Raw genomic sequence first — 21,102 nt, 5'->3', positions numbered from 1 at the left:
GTCAAATTTATAAGAAAAAAGTAATTTCCTAGTTGATAAATGGTCAAAGGATATGAACAGACAATTGCCAGATGAAGCAATTAAAGCCATCTATAGTCATATTGGAAAATAAATGCTTTAAGTCTCTACTGATTAGAAAAAAAGCAAATTAAAATAACTTTGAGGTACCACCCAAATCTCTCAGATTGGCTAAAATGAGAGGAAAAGATAATGATAAATGTTGAAGTAGATGTGGGAAAACTGGGACATTAATGCATTGTTGGTGGAGTTGTGAATAATCTAACCATTCTGGAGAGCAACTTTTGACCTAGCAGTGCTACTACTGAAAATTATGATTCCATTTGGGATATTGTTGGCAGAGATATTTGAGTGGTTTCTTATTTATATCTCCAGCTCATTTTACACATGGGAAGCTAAATCAGACAGGGTTAAATGTCTTGTTCATGGTCACAAAGCTAGAAATTATATAAGACTAAGGACATCTTAATGGAAATAAAAGGACCCATATGTGCAAAACATGTTTATAGCAGTTCTTTTTGTGGTGGCAAAGAATTGGAAAATGAGCAGATGCCCATCAAATGGGTAATGGCGGAATAAGTTATGATATATGAAAATAATGGAATGTTGATTTTCTATGAAAATGATGAAGAGGTTGATTTTAGAAAGCCATAGTAAGATTTATTAGAACTGATGCTGAGTGAAACAAGCAGAACAAGAAACACATTGTACACAAGAACTGCAAGCTTGTGCTATGATCAACTATGACAGATTTAGTTCTTGTCAGTTGTGCAGTGATCCAAGGTAATTCCCATAAACTTTGGATAGAAAATGTCATCTTGCCTTCAGAGAGACAACTATGAGATTGAATGTAAATCAAGACATGCTGCATTTCCTTTTTCCCCTTTTTTTCTTCACTCTTTTTTCCTATCATTTTTCCCTTTTGTTCTGATTTTTCTCTCTCAACACTATTCATAAATGTGTACTTAAAAACAAATGTATATGTAAATCAGAAAAAGAAAAAAAAAGAAAAAAATACCTGTCTTCATAATTATTAATGTAATTAAATAATTTAAAATATTATTAATATTAATCATTTTATCAGTCCCCTTTCTCCCCTCTTGAAAGACTGAATATTTAATCTACATTAGAAGATTGGAATCCTAACTTCTCCTATCTACTGCCTAGGAGACCTTGAGTAAGTAATCTATGCTTTCTTAACTTAGTTTCCTCACCTGTGAAATAAATGCATAGGAGAGAATAAACTCCAATTTTCCTTTCACCTCTAAATTGTATCAATTAGCAATAATTTATTCAGCATCTATTACATGGTTTGTATTCTGTTAGATGCTAGGGATGCAAATATAATAAGTAAAGCAATCTCTACTTACAAAACAAAAAAAAAAACTTACAATACTTTTCTTTTGAAATTTGTTTTATTTTAAATTAGAAAAAAATAGAAAAATCCAGTGATTATTTCTATGTACATTGTAGAGCAGAAAAAGTGTATTGCATATTAAACTGCAGAGCTTTCTAATGTTTAATGCACTTTTCTTTGAAGAATATGCTTGAATTATATCTTTAAAGCTCTGCTATTTGTCTATGTTGAATGAACAGAGAGAAGTTAAATGCTCCCTTTGAAAGGATAGAAAAAAAAATCCAAGTAGTCTTTACAATACAAAAGGTCAAGACATTATTACCTAGTCTGTGGCATCTAACCATGTTTTTAGGGCATCTAGGAGGCGAAGTGAATAGCGTGCTGGGATAGAGTCAGAAAGCTTCATGTTCCTGAGTTCAAAGATGGCTTTATTTAATTCCCAGCAGTGTGATCATGAACAAGTCACTTAATTCTGTCTGCATCAACTCCTCATCTATAAAATAAGTGGGAAATGGAAATGATAAACCATTCAAATGTCTCTGTCAAGAATTTCGCCGATGGAATGATAAAAAACTGTATACAACTGAACTACAAAAACTTTCCCAATTTCTTTCTGGTCATTAAATTAAAAAAAAATGTCTTATTGACATTCTTTTTTTTTTTTTTTTAACTTTTCTTTTGGATTACTCTCTCCTTTGTCTTCCTATCTTCATACACTTGAAATAGAAACAATGAATTGGTGATGTCCTAGTTTAAATAGAGATATATATGTATGAGCAAGCAAATTCCCATATTGGCTGTATCCAAAATGTAAAATGCACATGACATCCATCTGCTTTCTCTTGAGAAATGATTAGAAAGCTTTATCATCAGTCTTTTGGAATTGTAATTGGTTGTATCATTGATTTTCATTTTCAAGGGTTTTTTGTTTTGTTCTGTTTGTTTGTTCTCCTTCCACCTAAAAAGTTTTTCTTTATAATATTTTTCATTATGGTGTAGTTAGCTTGTTGACCTGTTCGTGATGACTTCACTCTGCCCTCAATTCATATAGGTCTTAACAGGTACTTCTGAAACTGAAGGAGTTCATCCTCTAAAATGGAAAACATGGACAAGTAATATGATCCCTTAAACATGGCTTGAATCAGTCTGTCATAAACTCATTATTGTTTATTATTATTATTATTATTTTAGTTTTCATTTTGCCTCAGACTTTTATGATTAATTGGTCTATGTGAATCCAGGTTGCAGATAAGCTTTTTTCTTTTCTCTTGGAGGTTGGTAAAAGAACAAACTTTCTCCTAAGTTCTGAGTAGTATTAGGGCAAAAATATTAGATACATAATAAACAAATAGGCAGAACTCTTTTTGGTGCTGAAATTGGAAATATCCAAGAGAGAAACAATGAATTGGTGATGTCCTAGTTTAAATAGAGATATATATGTATGAGCAAGCAAAACAAATTCCCATATTGGCTGTATCCAAAATGTAAAATGCACATTACATCCATCTGCTTTCTCTTGAGAAATGATTAGAAAGCTTTATCATCAGTCTTTTGGAATTGTAATTGGTCTAAAGAGTGACCATTCAGATCATTTGACAAAATCCTGAATACAAATACGAAACCTGAAAATGAAACTTTTCTGAATGTAGAAAGAGAAAAATAAAATACCTGGTTTGAATTTTACTCATATGAAGCATAAAGTATATACATCAAGCTCCAAATTTCACACACACACACACACACACACACACACACAGAGGTAATGTCATGCTTTTAATAGATAGATGTAGAATAACAAGCTCCAACAATATATGCATACTACATATGTGCGTACACATATGTTTCTATATCTCTATGAATATAGATATGTACATGTATTTGTATATACTCATATGTGGCTGTTCCTCTGTATGAATACATATGTGTTATTTCTGTACATATTGAGCATTTTAACTTAAAAAAAAAAACAGGTAAAAAAAGAAAGTAGTACTGGAGTGACCTTTTCTAAAACTGTAGCAATTATATATATATATATATATATATATATATATATATATATATATATTGGAGGAGGAGTTATTTTATGGAAATATTGCTAAATGCTGTCCATAAATGTTTGCATACTCATTAATCAATTAGAACCATATTCCAACAATACATAGTAAAATACTACCTTTTCCCCTTAGTCCTTTCTATCCTGATCTTCATCTCTCCTTCCAGTTAGTTCATTGGATAAATCTTGTGATTTCATTCTAGATGAAGTATATGTCTCCTTCCTTGAAAAAAATTTAAAAGATTTTGCTGGAAGAAAATTTCATCTGTTATTTTTATCACAAAGATAATAGAATAGGAGAAAGAACCATGTACACAAATTTATTTGTAGTAGCTGTTTTTGGAATGATCTAGAACCAGAAACTAAGGCAGTACTACACATCAGATATGGATTGGCTGAAAAAATTATGTTATATGAATGTAATAGAATACACATGCCATATGAAACAATGAAAGGGATGACTTCAAAGGAATTTCAGAAGTATGGACCAATTCCAAGTGATCAGAGCAAAGATAATAAATTACACAATAATAACAACCTTGTAAAGACAAAAAAAAAAAAAAAACCTTTAAAAGACAACAACACTGATAAATGAAATGACCAAATAAAATTCCAGAAGACCCATGGATATGAATCTTGTCTATTACTTAAAAGAAAAAATGATGGAATCAGGGAATAATAGAGATGTATTATTTGGGACATGATGAATGTGGGAATTTATTTTACTTGGCTACATAATGTTTAACAGTTTATTTTTTTTTCTCTAGTGTGAGAGAAGAAGAGATGTGGGACAGGGAAAAATTAGATTTTTATTCATTATAAAAACAAAATTTTAAATCAAAAGAGTTCTATTGCATCAACAATGTTGTATAACTATTCCAATTGTTAAATTATTCATAAGATCACAAAATTTTAGGGTTTGAAGTAATCTTGGAGAAAACTCATTTAAAAAAATCATTTCACAAAAAAGAAACTGAGTCCTAAGGGAACTTAAGTCACCTTCCCAAAGTTACTCAGCAATTTAGTAACAGAGTCAAACCTGAAACCTATTCTGCTGATTTTAATTCCAATGATTGCTTTCATTACTGTAAGCTGTCTTGACACTCTCCCCCCACACACACACACAGGTATACTGACCAAATCCACCAAATATCTCTATTAAATTTCAATACAACCTGTTTTGGGATTTAACTGTGACATTTGCTATAGCAATTAGGAAAAAAACACACACAACAACAACAACAACAACAACAACAAAAGAAACTCAAAAAACAATTTTATTTCTTAACTGTGACTTTTAGATGATTTTCGTTAGTGTTCTGTACTTATTTTTTCACCTATAACATTAGGACAGTGAATCTTAAAGGTATCTTCTGTCTCTAAATCAACAATGTATTGATCAAAATGATAACTATGTGTTTTTTTTATTTAATAGCCTTTTATTTACAGGATATATACATGGGTAACTTCACAGCATTAACAACTGCCAAACATCTTGTTCCAATTTTTCACCTTTTATCCCCCCACACCCTCCCCTAGATGGCAGGATGACCAGTAGATGTTAAATATATTAAAATATAAATTAGATACACAATAAGTATACCTGACCAAAACGTTATTTTGCTGTACAAAAAGAATCAGACTCTGAAATATTGTACAATTAGCTTGTGAAGGAAATCAAAAATGCAGGTGTGCATAAATATAGGGATTGAATCTCAATGTAATGGTTTTAGTCATCTCCCAGAGTTCTTTTTCTGGGCATAGCTAGTTCAGTTCATTACTGCTCCATTAGAAATGATTTGGTTGATCTCGTTGCTGAGGATGGCCTGGTCCATCAGAACTGGTCATCATATAGTATTGTTGTTGAAGTATATAACAATCTATATATAACCCACATAAGTCATCAGCATTCTTATATATCACTAACAAAATCCAACAGTCAGAGTTACAAAGAGAAATTCCATTTAAAGTAACTACTGATAATATAAAATATTTAGGAATCTATCTGCCAAGGGAAAATCAGAAACTTTATGAGCAAAATTACAGACCATTTTTCACACAAATTAAGTCTGATCTAACCAATTGGAAAAATATTAAATGCTCTTGTATAGGGTGAGCAAATATAATAAAGATGACAATATTACCTAAACTAATCTATTTATTTAGCGCTATACCAATCAGACTCCCAAAAAACTATTTTAATGACCTAGAAAAATAACAACAAAGTTCATATGGAAAAACAAAAGGTCAAGAATTTCAAGGGAATTAATGAAAAAAAAAATCAAATGAAGGTGGCTTAGCTGTACCAGATCTAAAATTATATTATAGAGCAGCAGTTACCAAAACTATTTGGTATTGGCTAAGGGAATAGATTAGTTGATCAGTGGAATAGATTAGGTTCAAGGGATAAAACAGTCAACAAATATAGGCAACCTAGTCTTTGACAGAACCCAAAGATCCCAGCTTTTGGGATAAGAACTTACTGTTTGATAAAAATTGCTGGGAAAATTGGAAACTAATATGGCAGAAACTAGGCATTGATCCATACTTAACGCCGTCACACCAAGATAAGGTCAAAATGGGTTCATGACCTAGGCATAAAGAATGAAATTATTAATAAATTAGAGGAACACAGGATAGTTTACCTCTCAGACCTGTGGAAGGGGAAGGTCTTTATGACCAAGCAGAACTAGAGATCATTACTGGTCACAAAATAGAAAATTTCGATTATACCAAACTGAAAAGTTTTGTACAAACAAAACTAATGCAGACAAGATTAGAAGGGAAGCAATAAACTGGGAAAATATTTTTACAGTCAAAGGTTCTGATAAAGGCCTCATTTCCAAAATATATAGAGAATTAACTCTAATTTATAAAATCAAGCCATTTTCCAATTGAAAAATGGTCAAAGGATATGAACAGACAATTCTCAGATGAAGAAATTGAAACTATTTCTAGTCATATGAAAAGATGCTCCAAGTCATTATTAATCAGAGAAATGCAAATTAAGACAACTCTAAGATACACACACACCTGTCAGATTGGCTAAGATGACAGGAAAAATAATGATGATTGTTGGAGGGCATGCAGGAAAACTGGGACATTGATGCATTGTTGGTGGAGTTGTGAACGAATCCAACCATTTTGGAGAGTAGTTTGAACTATGCTCAAAAGTTATCAAACTGTGCATACCCTTTGATCCAGCAGTGTTACTACTGGGATTATATCCCAAAGAGATTATAAAGAAGGGAAAGGGACCTGTATGTGCATGAATGTTTGTGGCAGCCCTTTTTGTAGTGGCTAAAAACAGGAAACTGAATGGATGTCCATCAGTTGGAGAATGGCTGAATAAATTGTGGTATATGAATATTATGGAATATTACTGTTCGGTAAGAAATCACCAACAGGATAATTTCAGAAAGGCCTGGAGAGACTTACACGAACTGATGCTGAGTGAAATGAGCAGGACCAGGAGATCATTATATACTTCAACAACAATACTATATGATGACCAGTTCTGATGGATCAGGCCATCCTCAGCAACGAGATCAACCAAATCATTTCTAATGGAGCAGTAATGAACTGAACTAGCTATGCCCAGAAAAAGAACTCTGGGAGATGACTAAAAACCATTACATTGAATTCTAGTCCCTATATTTATGCCCACCTGCATTTTTTTGATTTCCTTCACAAGCTAATTGTACAATATTTCAGAGTCTGATTCTTTTTGTACAGCAAAATAACGTTTTGGTCAGGTATACTTATTGTGTATCTAATTTATATTTTAATATATTTAACATCTACTGGTCATCCTGCCATCTAGGGGAGGGGATGGGGGGGTAAGAGGTGAAAAATTGGAACAAGAGGTTTGGCAATTGTTAATGCTGTAAAGTTACCCATGTATATATCCTGTAAATAAAAGGCTATTAAATAAAGAAAAAAAAGAGAGAGAGAAAAGCAGTAACTGTTAGAAGCTTGTTGCTCCTGCTTCGATAGTCAAAGCAGAGAGAAATTGATTTAAGGGGACTATCCCTTTGAACCTGAGGTCCATTTTCAGCTTCTCATATGGGACTTGTACTTTATTCTCAATAAATAGGCTTGGTGCTTACATAAGGTCTTTCAGCTGTTGACACTCCTGTTCATATGTATTTGAATGGCATGGTGACAGCTTTACAATTTGATTGAACTATTTGAATAGGCCATTGGGTTAAGTGGACAACCTGCTTAACACATCAAGTGTAGAGCTTTCTGTAGAGAGAGTCTCGTTTCTAATAAGATTCAAAATCAACTGGCTGCCAAATTTCTCATTATTTTAGATGCCTACTATCCAGTCTTTACTGCAGGATAGGCTTTTAGTTACAAATTATATTTTTCTAGCTGTCAAAATAAATGCAACGTTTAAATGCAATCAGTAAAACAGACATGTAGATACATATGTTACATAAATACCACTGGACTTTCAAGATTTTTGAAAGAAAAACATATGAGGTGTTAGCCAGTCCAACTGATCACTGACAAAATATCAACATGCTTACAGAACTTCCTAGTATTACCATGGAATTCTGATTGCAAACATGTAAATATATTATGGCAAAGTGGAAAGAGGATTGTTTAAGGAATCAGGAATTGCAACTTTTAATTTAGCCTGTGCTAACTTGATCAAATAGTCTAATTTCTGCTTTATATTTTAGAATTTCAGGGAACCTTAGTGATCACAAGACCCCTTTGGCAATATGTTGAAAGCAATCTATGAATGATTTCTCAGAATACTATTTCAATGCATAAAATACAAAAATTGAAAAGAAAACTAATTATATTAAAGATATCCATGTTTTCACACAAAAATACACAGACCCTCTGAAATATTCCATGAATTCCAAGTTGAGAACTCAGAGGTATAGACCAATAATTTCCTTTATCTGTTGTGAACCAGACTGCTGAAGTGATTTGCCCATAGTTATACATATAGTGAAAGACAGAATTAGAACTTGGAATAAATCTCAGGCTATTTTCTAACTCCTTATTCAAAGGCCTGCCTACTCTGCCATATTTGCTTTTCCATCTAGTGTGGGTCGTTAGCAGCTTAAACTTCTCGAATGTTGTACCATGTTCTGAAACCCTATGATAGAAAATCTAAGTTACATGGAACCTTATAGATTAGTTATTCCAATGCATTACAGGATGGATGTATATTTTCCATTAGCTTTAACAAGTATCAAATAACTTACTTATAAAAAGTGGTCATCTTTTCTGTATCTGGCAGAATACCTTATAGATATTAGGTGCTTAATAAATATTATGAATAAATGACTTTTGACAATAGTAATGGTGTTGTTGGTGAAGGTGACTGTAAAGGGCTGAAACTCTTGAATTGATGCACTAAGGTCAGGACAACGGAACACTTAAGGCTAACTACTGATTGCACAATACTCTGTTCGCATATGCTTGGAAATGGCCCTCCCCACTATTCTGTGCTGATCGAAACTTTTGGTGTATACAGAGAATTGTGGGAAGGAGTAAGACTAGCCAGAGTCACTTCTGGGCAGGAGACAAAGAAGAAAGGTCATGGAGATTCTGTGGCCATCCAATTCACTCCTACCCTTAAATACCAAGAATAAAGACCAAGAACTTTTGCTTATCCTGATTCCAGCTGATTCTGTAATGGGCTGAGGCTTGAGTTGATGCACTGAGGTCCCAAGCACGTGAGGCTAAATAGTAATTGGAGTATACTCTATTAATATACATGCTTCGATAAAGAATGGCCCCCGCCCACTCTCTGTGCAAGTACTGACGTGTTGTATAGGAAATGACGATTTTGATGGGTGGAGGCAGAGAGAGACAGGAAGAGAGGCTGGGAGAGATTGGCCTGGGTTCTATGCTTGTAGCTGCTGGTCATGTGGCTGCTGTTCTAGCTAGCTTCTTGACTCAGCTGCACACATTGCTATTGCCCATTCTCTTCTACTTCCGATCTTTCTTCACTGAGAATAAAGATTGATGATTTTCCCCTAACCTGAATTCCTGACTCCGGCTGATTTTAAAATACATGGTTTTCACACCCAGTGTGCTAATTCAGTCTTCACAGGTGATGGTAATGGTTGTATTTGTATTTTTGTTTCCATCTTCAGGAAAATATTCAGACAATTATAATTATAATAATATTTTTTCAGTCATATTGTTCTAAAACGTTACTTTTAGGACCTCCAGGTCCTCTAATTTGGGACTCTGGTCAAGTGAGAAGAGCCTAGTCTTTCTTCCATGTACTGACTTTTAATACTCTAAATGTCATGTAATTAATATCAGGGCAAATATTCCCAGCTCTTTCAAGTGAATTTAATTTGACACAGTTAAGAATTTTTTTTATATAATCTCTCCATTGCCACTCATTGGATGTAGTCACTAGGCATCATAAATTATTATGAACTTTTCATTCACATGATTCATAGTGAGCTTATAATCCACTAAAAATCCTTTGTACTATTGCATAGGAACTATTGTCTGACAGTGCTTCCTTCTTCCATCTCCTTTGGAGTTGAATTTTTTCAAGAGAAGTGTAAGGGTTCTTTCATTCAACAAAAGTTTATTAATTGTCTACAATGTACAGAAAGATATGTTAGTGACTGGGGGGATTCCAATACTTAAAGAATATGTAGCTTTGACTAATATAAGTGTAAAAAATTCTAGTCACAGATAAATAAAATACATATTTTTCTAATATGTGATCACTAAAAAACTGAAAATTAAAGTTCTATATGAAAATATATGTTATCATAATAAAATAGTTTGTTGTAAAATAATGAAAATTATTGTTCATATGGTAGAATTGGAAGAGTTAGGCTAGAAGATTGTGGCCAACTATAACTGGAATTTTTCTTCATTTGTAAGTTGGACTTAATGAATGAATAATCAACTATGATTTTCTTTTATTCTTTAATTTAACTATGACTGTGAACAAACAACTCAGTTTCCTCATATGTATGATGACAATAAAAATTCATGCAATACTGGCTCACAAATTTGCTATAATAAAATGTTTTGAAAACCTTAAATTGTAGCATTGTCAATTTGATAGAATAATTTTTTTTTTACTGAAATACTGTCGTTTATTTTTAAATGTTTAATTGATATTAATGATGACAGCTGCCATTCATTTGGTGCTTGAAGGTTTGCAAAACACTTTAACCATGGTATATCATTTAATTCTCACAACAATGACATAGGGCTTATTATTGTCCCAATTTTATATTTGAGGTAGTTGAGAGTAAAAAAAATAAAAAAAGATTAAATGACTTGCTGAGTAAAATACATACACACATATATAGTAAAGGTCCAATATTTCAATTTTCTTATCTATAAAACAAGGAAAATTGAGATTAAAATAAATGACCTTTCTAGGCCCTTTCAATGTAAAACATATGCTCCTCTAATGTTATGTACTGTGTTCATATCATGTTTTCAGCCAAACCAAACTATCAGTGATATGAAGCATCCACATAAATGGTGCTATAGTAACAAATCTTGATAATTTTAAGTCTCTGTCAATTGCATAGTAGTAGAGTATGGTACAATATAGTTAATTAGCATCTGCTAAAAATGGGCCAATCACCTCAGGTAAAATATACAACTTTATATATTACAATAGAATAAAATCTTGAGAAAGTTATATCTCATGTTTCTTTCTTCTAAATCAATTGGGTGTTTAAAAAAAACCCGACAACTTACATTACATTCATTTTTTTAAAATCTGTTTTTCAAATTTCATTTAATCTTAAGGTAAACCTTATACCTTAATAAAAATGTACTGATAGGTTTCATGGCTTCCTTTTCATTTTCTAAAGGCATGTTGTCTTTCTTGATATTTAATTTCCAGGTACTTTACAAAGAAGAAAAACAAGTTACAAAGCACCACAGTGTTTTCTTCAGAGCACTATCAGAAAAGGAATGCCAAGCTCACCTTTGGCATTTGTTTCTACCTCAAGTCATTCTATTAATGGAGAATTGTTTTGCTTTTTTTTTTAACATAGAAGTAGTGAGTTGTACATCCATACTTTTTAAAAAATTTTGAATTGATAGAACACTCAACTTATAGTTTTTCTCCATTTATGAAACAAACAACCATATATAGGTGTTGCAAACTTAAAGGAAAACTTATGAACTGTATAACATACACAAGTTGATAAATATCATGGTAAAGGCTCATGAGTCCATGACACATCTTGAAAGTACAACTGTAATGCCAACAATCTCTTAGTTCAGGTTCAATTTTGGGATGAAATGGGGTATTTATAAATTGCTGAAGATTTAAGAAAAGGTTTACTTCACCCTAGAACAGACACAAAGATATGTAACAATTGTACACGTATGATGTTTACCTTTTTTTTTGGACAGGCTTTACTAGTTTCTTATGGAAATATGTCTTGGTCAGGCAATGGCAACTAGATGATCTTAGGTACTCACCAAGTCTGATGAACCAATGATTGAGGAAGTCATGCACTCCCATCCTTTCATATCCATTGTGCCTTTTTAAAAGTTTGAGAGTTATATTTTCTGGTTAATTAATAATTTCATTACTAATGCTAATGAATTAAAAATAAAATAGGTTAGTGATACTACTGAATGCTAAAACCAAATCATGATAGTGCACTCACAGTTTATATGCCCTTGAAAAAATGAGTATTCTTGAGGATCACAATTAACTCTGGTTAATTAACAATTAATGAGAAAATAAGAAGTGGATCTATTCTAACGAGAAGATGGGAATTTTATTTTAGTTATGTAATTTATTTCTAAATTCTAAAAAATCTTAAGCTATTTACTCAAAGAATTTATTATCGTTCAAATTGAGTAGATTACAATGGACTTCCCCAGCTGGGTGGGATTTGAACAAGATTTAGGAAAAAGGTAATTCAACTTCATTATTAGCAAAGTCCTTCAGAGGCTGAACAACCTTAGAGCTTCTGAAAAAAAACCTGGTCCTAATTTGATAATTGATTATTAATTTGAGAGAGAAATAGGCATTTTTCTCATCCCAGATGACCAAGAGGTCATCTGATCATAGAGCATGTTGAGCTTAATCAGGTATGAGAAGGAGTTCTGATTAAGGGTCTACATTATATTGCCTTGTTAAAGACCAAAATTTTGAATAAAAAGTTGAGGTCAGCATTACTTTCCTTTGAATAAAGTCTTTGCATGTTATAAATAGGAGTAAAGAAACTACAACTGTTAATGAAACATTACATCACAGCATATAAAAGACCATTGAAGCACCTGGGCATATTTAATTTGGAGAAGAAAAGAGAAAAGAAAACAATCAGTGGAGACATGATAATGATGTTCAAGTATTTGAGGTGCCATCTTTCAAGAGAATAAATTAACTTCAGTTTACCTTTGTTTGGACCCCCGAGCTCAGAAAAAGGAACAGCTAGGTATATATTGCAGAAGCAATTTTAGGCTAGATGTCAGGAAGAAACCCAAGAAGCAAACAAAAACAAAGCTTCCTAACAGCTACAGATGTCATAAAAGGAAAAGGCCACTTTAAAAGTATTGAGCTCCATATATAGTTTTCAGGAGGAGTCTGGTTATTGACATACTGTTTATGCTATAGTAGAAGGTTTTTTGAGATATAGATTGGATTAAATGACCACTGAATTCCCTTTGAGATTTTAAATTCTGGGGTTCTGTGATTCTATCATATGGTTATTATCCACATCACCTATGGAATGATTCATTTAGGTCAAGAGTTCCTAATATGGGGTTTCGTCATTTTTTTTAAAATGTATTTTGTAATTGTGTTTCAATATTTGTGGTTACTTTTATAATCCTTTGTATACTATTTTAATTTAAAACATTATTCTGAGAATGGCACATAATTTTTACCAGATGGCAAAAGGATTCTAATACACATGTGTGCACATGTGCACACACACACATACAAACACACTAAAAAATTGTTCTAGGAAAATTAACAATTAAAAAATACTGGAATGTCTCACTAAATGGACCTATTGTCAATTAACCAAAATAGATAACCAATAATCATTACTACTTAATATTGATAAGTACATCATTGAAATCATGAAAATTAAAATATTTTACCATTAATAGGATTCACTTTCTTTCTTCGCACAATGAAAAGAGCTCACAATAACATTTTCTAGCATATTTAAAATTTCAGCATGTTGTGTATTATAAATTTTTTTTATTTGAAACTATTCTCCCCATGAGAATTCATCAATAAAATTTTTTGAAAATATGTCAACAGTGACTTTTATTTGCATTAATTTGATAAATAGTGCCCTGTAATTCAATCTATTTTATACATTTGCAGTATATAAATTAACCATGAGTATGTAAGTAAAGGATTTTGTCATAATAAAATAGTATGAAATGATAATGTTTTGAGGTGGCCAAAATTATATTTCAAAAGTTGAATCTCCTTATGATCTGACAAAGAACAAATCTATATGACACAAATTCTGACCTTTACATAGCCTGCAAAGCTTGATAAAGAAACAGTACTGACACAAGACCTTCATTTCAAAGCAAACAATTTTAATAAATATACAAATTTAATATTGATCCATTAGAAAACATTTTCACATGTAATTTTGTTAGTTTTTGTATACATACAAAGTAATCATAAATTCTAAGCTATCTGAAATGTAAAGTTTCAAAGAATGGAGACAAAGCAGAAGACATCAAAATCATGTAGAATTTTATCAAGTTGACATTCAGTAAGCCTAGAAGAGTTAGTTAACTTCCATTCTAAGGTTATTTTTTTAAAATTCCAACTATCATTACCAATAATTTCATATGTCAGTGTGATAATGCATAGAAAATTAAGGATAAAAGATTAATAGCAGAATGGAAACTTCTAGGACAATTTCCATAAGAATTTCCTTGAAACCATTATGCTCTTTGTTTCCTTCTTACAATTCTGTTTTCTTTCTTCAGCAAGTTCAATTTCTTATTATTCCTAAATGGATCATTCTTTTTTTCTTCTCCTCTTTCTTTATATTGTTTTAATGAACACTTAAAGAACCATAATATACTAAAGAATTGAAATAAAAGCCATGTCAAATATCAATTTTAAGACCTGGATTTCTTCCCTAAGCTCTAATTCCTTATTTTCAACTATATATTATTTCTTTTTTTGTATTTATTCTGAACTTAATGAATACCAAAATAAATATGTCCCTTTGTAATGTGAAACAAAGTATTGTAGAGAAACAAGTGATATATAGATAAGTTGTTTTAAAAAAATAAGAAAGTTGAATCATTTTTTTGTACAGGGCTGAAATTCTAAATAGATGCCCTGGAGTCAGACAACTGAGCACTTAAGGTTAGTTATGTATTGGATAATAGTCTATTAGCGTATGCTTAGAAAATGGCCCTTCTCACTATTCTGTGCTGCCTCAATCTTTTGGTGTATACAGACAATTGTAGGTGGGATTAGATGGTGAAGTAAGAGAAGCCAGAGTAATATATTAATATACTAAAAATTAGTATTGAAGAAATGGAAGTGAATTACTCAATAAGACTTCAAGAATCAGTCAAACAAAAACAAAAACAAAAAAAAAGAAGAAAATATGAAATACCTTCTAGGAAAAACAACTGACTGGAAAATAGATCTAGGAGAGACAATCTAAGGTTTATTGGATTTTTTGAAAGCCATTATAAAAAAAAAATAACCCAGACATTATCTTACAGGAAATCATAAAGTAAAACTGCCCTAATGCCTTATAATCAGAAGGTAAAATAGCCATTGAAAGAATTCACTAGCATCATATATAATGGGGACAAACTGCAACCATTCCCAATAAGATCAGGAGTGAAACAAGGTTGCCCTCTATCACCATTACTATTCAATATTGTATTAGAAATGCTGGTTTTGATAATAAGAATTGAGGAAACAAAATTATTACTCTTTGTTAGTGATATGATGGTATACTTAGGGAACCCCAAAGATTCTACTAAAAAGCTATTAGAAATAATCCACACCTTTAGCAAAGTTGCAGGATACAAAATAAACCCACATAAGTCATCAGTATTCTTATATATCACTAACAAAATTCAATAGTTAGAGTTACAAAGAGAAATTCCATTTAAAGTAACTACTGATAGTATAAAATATTTAGTATAAAATATTCTGTCTGCCAAGGGAAAATCAGAAACTTTATGAGAAAAACTACAAAACACTTTCCACACAAATTAAGTCTGATCTAACCAACTGTAAGTATATTAAATGCTCTTTGGATAGGGCAAGCAAATATAATAAAGATGACAATACTACCTAAACTAATCTATTTATTTAGTTCTATACCAATCAGACTCTCAAAAAAACTATTTTAATGACCTAGAAAAAATACCAACAAAGTTCATATGGAAAAACAAAAGATCAAGAATTTCAAGGGAATTAATAAAAAAAAAATCAAATGAAGGTGGCCTACCTGTACCAGATCTAAAATTATATTATAAAGCAGCAGTTGCCAAAATCAAATTAATGTAAATAAAAGTCACTTGGTATTGGCTAAGAAATAGACTAGTTGATCAGTGGAATAGCTTAGATTCAAAGGGCAAAACAGCCAATAACTTTAAAAATCTAGTGTTTGACAAACCTAAAGATGCCAGTTTTGGGATTAAGAACTCACTATTTGACAAAAATTGCTGGGAAAATTGGAAATTAGTATGGCAGAAACTAGGAATTCACCCACACTTAACAGCATACACCAAGATAAGGTCAAAATGGGTTCATGACCTAGGCATAAAGAATGACATTATAAATAAGTTGGAAGAGCATAGGATAGCTTACCTCTCAGACCTGTGGAAGAGGAAGGAATTTATGCTCAAAGAAGAACTAGAGATCATTACTGATCACAAAATAGAAAATTTTGATTATATCAAATTGAAATATTTTTGTACGAACAAAACTAATGCAGACAAGATTAGAAGGGAAGCAATAAACTAGGAAAACATTTTTACGGTGAAAGGTTCTGATAAAGCCCTGATTTTGACTCTAATTTATAAGAAATCAAGCCATTCTCCAATTGATAAATGGTCAAAGGATATGAACAGACAATTCTCAGACAAAGAAATTGAAACTATTTCTAGCCATATGAAAAGATGCTTCACGTCATTATTAATCAGAGAAATGCAAATTAAGACAATTCTGAGATATCACTACACACCTGTCAGATTGGCTACAATGACAGGGAAAGATAATGTGGAATGTTGGAGGGGATGTGGGAAAACAGGAACATTAATACATTGTTGGTGGAATTGTGAATACATTCAGCCATTCTGGAGAGTGATTTGGAACTGCACTCAAAAAGCTATCAAACTGTGCATACCTTTTAATCCAGCAGTGTTTCTACTGGGCTTATATCCCAAAGAGGTTTTAAAGAAGGGAAAGGGACCTGTATGTTCAAGGATGTTTGTGGCAGGTCTCTTTGTAGTGGCCAGAAACTGGAAACTGAGTGGATGCCCATCAATTGGAGAAGAGCTGAATAAATTTTGATATATGAATATTATGGAATATTATTGTTTGGTAAGAAATGATCAGTAGGATGATTTCAGAAAGGCCTGGAGAAACTTACATGAACTGATGCTGAGTGAAATGAGCAGGACCAGGAGATCATTATATACTTCAATAACAATACTATATGATGATCAATTCTGATGGACCTGGCTATCTTCAGCAATGGGATGAACCAAATCAGTTCCAACAGAGCAGGAATGAACTGAACCAGCTACACCCAGTGAAAGAACTCTGGGAGATGTCTATGAACCATTGCATAGAATTCCCAATCCCTATATTTTTGTCCACCTACATTTTTTATTTCTTTCACAGGCTAATAGTATACTATTTCAAAGTCCAATTCTTTTTGTACAGCAAAATAACTGTTTGGACATGTATACTTATATTGTATTTAATTTATACTTTAACATATTTAACATGTATTGGTCAATCTGCCATCTGGGGGAAGGAATGGGGGGAACGAGGGGAAAAATTGGAACAAAAGGTTTGGCAATTGTCAATGTTGTAAAGTTACCCATGAATATAACTTGTAAATAAAAAGGTATAATAAAAAAAAAAAAGAATTCACCAATCACTTACTGAAAGACACCCCAAAAGTATAACCCCAAGGAATATTGTGGATAAATTTCAATACTGTCACATCAAGGAAAAAATATGGCAAACAGCCATGAAGAAACAATTTAAATGCCAAGGAGCCACAATTAGGCTTACTTAGGAACTAGCAGTTTCCACCTTAAAGGATAGAAGGGCCGGGAATCTGGTATTCTGAAAGGCAAAGAGATTTGGATTGCAGCCAGGAATGAGCTATGAAGCTAAAATGAGCATTATCTTTCAGAGAAGATGGACATTCAATGATATAAGTGAATTTCACCAATTTCTAATGAAAAGAACAAAACTAAACAAACATATTATCTCCAAACACAAAAATCAAAAGAAGCATAAAAAGTTTATAAGGAATAAACTCTTGAGAACTCTATTTCTATTATGGGTATATTAAGAGAGTGCAGGTATAATTTAATTTTGTTATGATAATATGAAAAAGAAACTAAATATGGAAAAGAAATTGTACTAGAAAGAGGGAAAAGGAGGCAAAATAAAGCAAATAACATCAGATGAAGAGACAGAGAATAACTATTATAATGGAGGAAAAGAAAGGAGGAGAGTGAGTACTGTATGAATCTTATTCTCATAAGATTTGGCTCAAAGAGAGAATATCAGACAAATTTGGTTTCACGCAGAAAATTGTCTCACCTTATAGGGAAGTGGGAGGGGAAAGGGGAAAAGAAAAGTTTAGAGTAATAAAAGGGAAAACAGACATATCAATGGAAAGGTGTAAAAAGGGGGGAGTGCTCTAAAGGGGGAGAGCTGTTTGAGGAAGGTGGTCATCAAAAGCAAAATATTGGGAAAGAGGGAAAGGGAGAAGGTAAGAGAAAAGCATAATTTGGGGTAAATAAGATGGCAGAAAATACAGAATTAGTTATTTTAACTGTGAATGTGAATAGGATGAACTCTCCTATAAAACAGAAACAGATAGCAGACTAAATTAAAAGCCAGAAACTTACAATAGGTTGTTTACAAGAAACACATTTAAAGCAGAGTGATACATAATGAGTGAAGGTAAAAGGTTAGAACAGAAACTATTATGCTTCAAGTGAAGTAAAAAAAAAAAAAAAAAGCAGGGTAAGCAATCCTGATTTCAGATCAAGTAAAAGCAAAGATAGATCTAACTAAAAAAGATAAGGAAGGAAACTGTATTTTACCAAAGGGTACCATAGGTAATGAAGCAATATCAATACTAAACATATATGCATCAAGTGGTACACCATCCAAATTCCTAGAGAAGTTGAGAGATGCAAGAAGAAATAGAGAAAAAACTATATTAGTGGGGGATATCAAACTTGCTCTTTCAGAAATAAATAAATCAAACCACAAAATACATCAGAAAGAATTTAAGGAGGTAAACAAAATGTTAGAAAAGTATGATAGATATTTGGAGAAAATTGAATGGAGACAGAAAGAAGTTTACTTTTTTCTCAGAGGTTCGTAGAACTTATACAAAAAATGAGCATGGGTAAGGGTATACAAAATTCAAAATCAAATGCAGAAAGGCAAACATAGTAAATACATTTTTTCAGATCACGATGCAATAAAAATCACATGCAATATAAAGCCAAGAAAAAAATAGACCAAAAGTTAATTGGAAATTAAATAATCTAATCTTAAAGAATGAATGGATGAAACAGCAAATCATAGATACAATCTATAATATCATCCAAGAGAATGACAATAATGAGAAAACATACCAAAATTTGTGGGACACAGCCAAAGTAGATATAAGGGGAAATTTTATATCTCTAAATGCTTACTTACATAAAATATAAAAAGAGAAGATGAATGAATTGGGCTTATAACTTAAAAAAGGACAAATTAAAAACCCTCAATTAAATACCATATTTAAAATTCTGAAAAGAGGCAAAATTAATAAAATTGAAAATAAGAAAACTATTGAATTAATAAATAAAACTGAGTTAGTTTTAGGAAAAAATCAACAAAACAGATAAATATTTAGTTAATTTGATTAGAACAATGAAGGAAGAAAATCAAATTGTTAGTCTCAAAAAAGAAAGGGAGAACTTTTCACCAATGAAGAGGAAATAAGATCAATAATTTGGAATTACTTTGTCCAAGTATATGCCAACAAATTTGATAATCTAAAAGAAATCAATAAATAGCTACAAAAATATAGATTGCCCAGGTTAACAAAATTATTTAAATATTCCCATTTTAGACAAAAAAATAAAACTAGCTATTAATCAACTCCATAAATTAAAATCTCGTGAGCCAGATGGATTAAGATGTGAATTCTACCAAACATTCAAATAACAATTAATTCCAGTACTATATAAATTATTTGAAAAAATAAGGAAGGAAGGAGTCCCACCAAATTCCTTTTATGATACAGACATGGTACTGATATCTAAACCAGGTAAGATGAAAACAGAGAAAGAATATTAAAGCTAAACTTCCCAAATGAATATTGATGCAAAAATCTTAAAACATTAGCAATGAGATTACAGAAAGTCATCCCCAGGATAATACACTATGACCAAGGAGGACTTATACCATGAATGCATAATCAACTATATAGATTCCCAAATATTTTATACTATCAATGGTTATTTTGAATGGAATTTCTTTTTGTATCTCTTGTTGCTGGACTTTCTTGCTAATATATAAAACTGCTGATGAATTATGTGGATTTATTTTGTATCCTGCCATTCTACTAACGTTGTGAATTGTTTTTAGTAGTTTTTTTAGTTGATTCTCTAGGGTTTCTAACTATATCATCATATCATTTGCAATGAATGATAATTTGGTTTCTTCATGACCAACTCTAATTCCTTTAATCTCTTTTCCTTCTCTTAATGACAAAGCTAACATTTCTAGTACAATATTGAATAGTAATGGTGATAGTGGGCAGCCTTGTTTCATTCTTGATCTTACTGGGAATGGTTCAATATTGCCCCCATTACATAAGATGCTTGCTGATGATTTTAAATAGATACTATGATCATTTTAAGGAAAAATCCATTTATTCCTATAGACTTTAGTGTTTTTAATAGGAATAGGTTTTAAATTTTATTAAATGCTTTTTCTGCATTTATTGAGATCATTATATGATTTTTGTTTGTTTGGTTATTGATATAATCAATCATGCATCCTAAGAAAAGATCTAGCAAGAGAACACATCCCTCCCCATCTCAAGGAACCTTTAACACCTGTAAGACACAACCTTCTTCCTCAGAGGCCAATCCACTCTCTACCTCCTGGGCCCACCCCACCAGCTGACATGGCATACATGCTAATTCCCAGATGAAAAGTCCCTAACATATCCCCCTTTCTGTTTAGTGGCGACAGCTCATAAAACCAGCTTTAATATCAAAAATATAAAAATATATCCACATATAAAACTCAGACCTAAAGTAGAAAAAGTAACAATACAAAGATGCAATAAAAAGGATGAGAAGGAAAGTATGTTCAATCAGGTGTTGGTACCAGAACTATAGAAGAATTTTCCTAAGCTTTGTATAAGGGGCGACCTCAAGCAGTCAGACCTAGATTCATCTGTGCCAAAGGGAC

The 21,102-nt window shown here is 31.9% G+C and overlaps 1 non-coding gene across 1 annotated transcript; it reads left to right on the top strand.

Annotated features, from left to right (window-relative positions):
* Window positions 1–1,599: 1,599 nt before the first annotated feature.
* LOC111721514 lies at window positions 1,600–1,727 on the top strand. The gene has a single exon (XR_002770668.1). It is a non-coding gene; the product is annotated as a U6atac minor spliceosomal RNA (small nuclear RNA).
* Window positions 1,728–21,102: the final 19,375 nt, after the last annotated feature.

This window comes from Sarcophilus harrisii, chromosome 6, assembly GCF_902635505.1.
Source record: "Sarcophilus harrisii chromosome 6, mSarHar1.11, whole genome shotgun sequence".
NCBI classification, from domain to species: Eukaryota; Metazoa; Chordata; class Mammalia; order Dasyuromorphia; family Dasyuridae; genus Sarcophilus; species Sarcophilus harrisii.
This window is presented reverse-complemented; position numbering and strand designations above follow the sequence as displayed.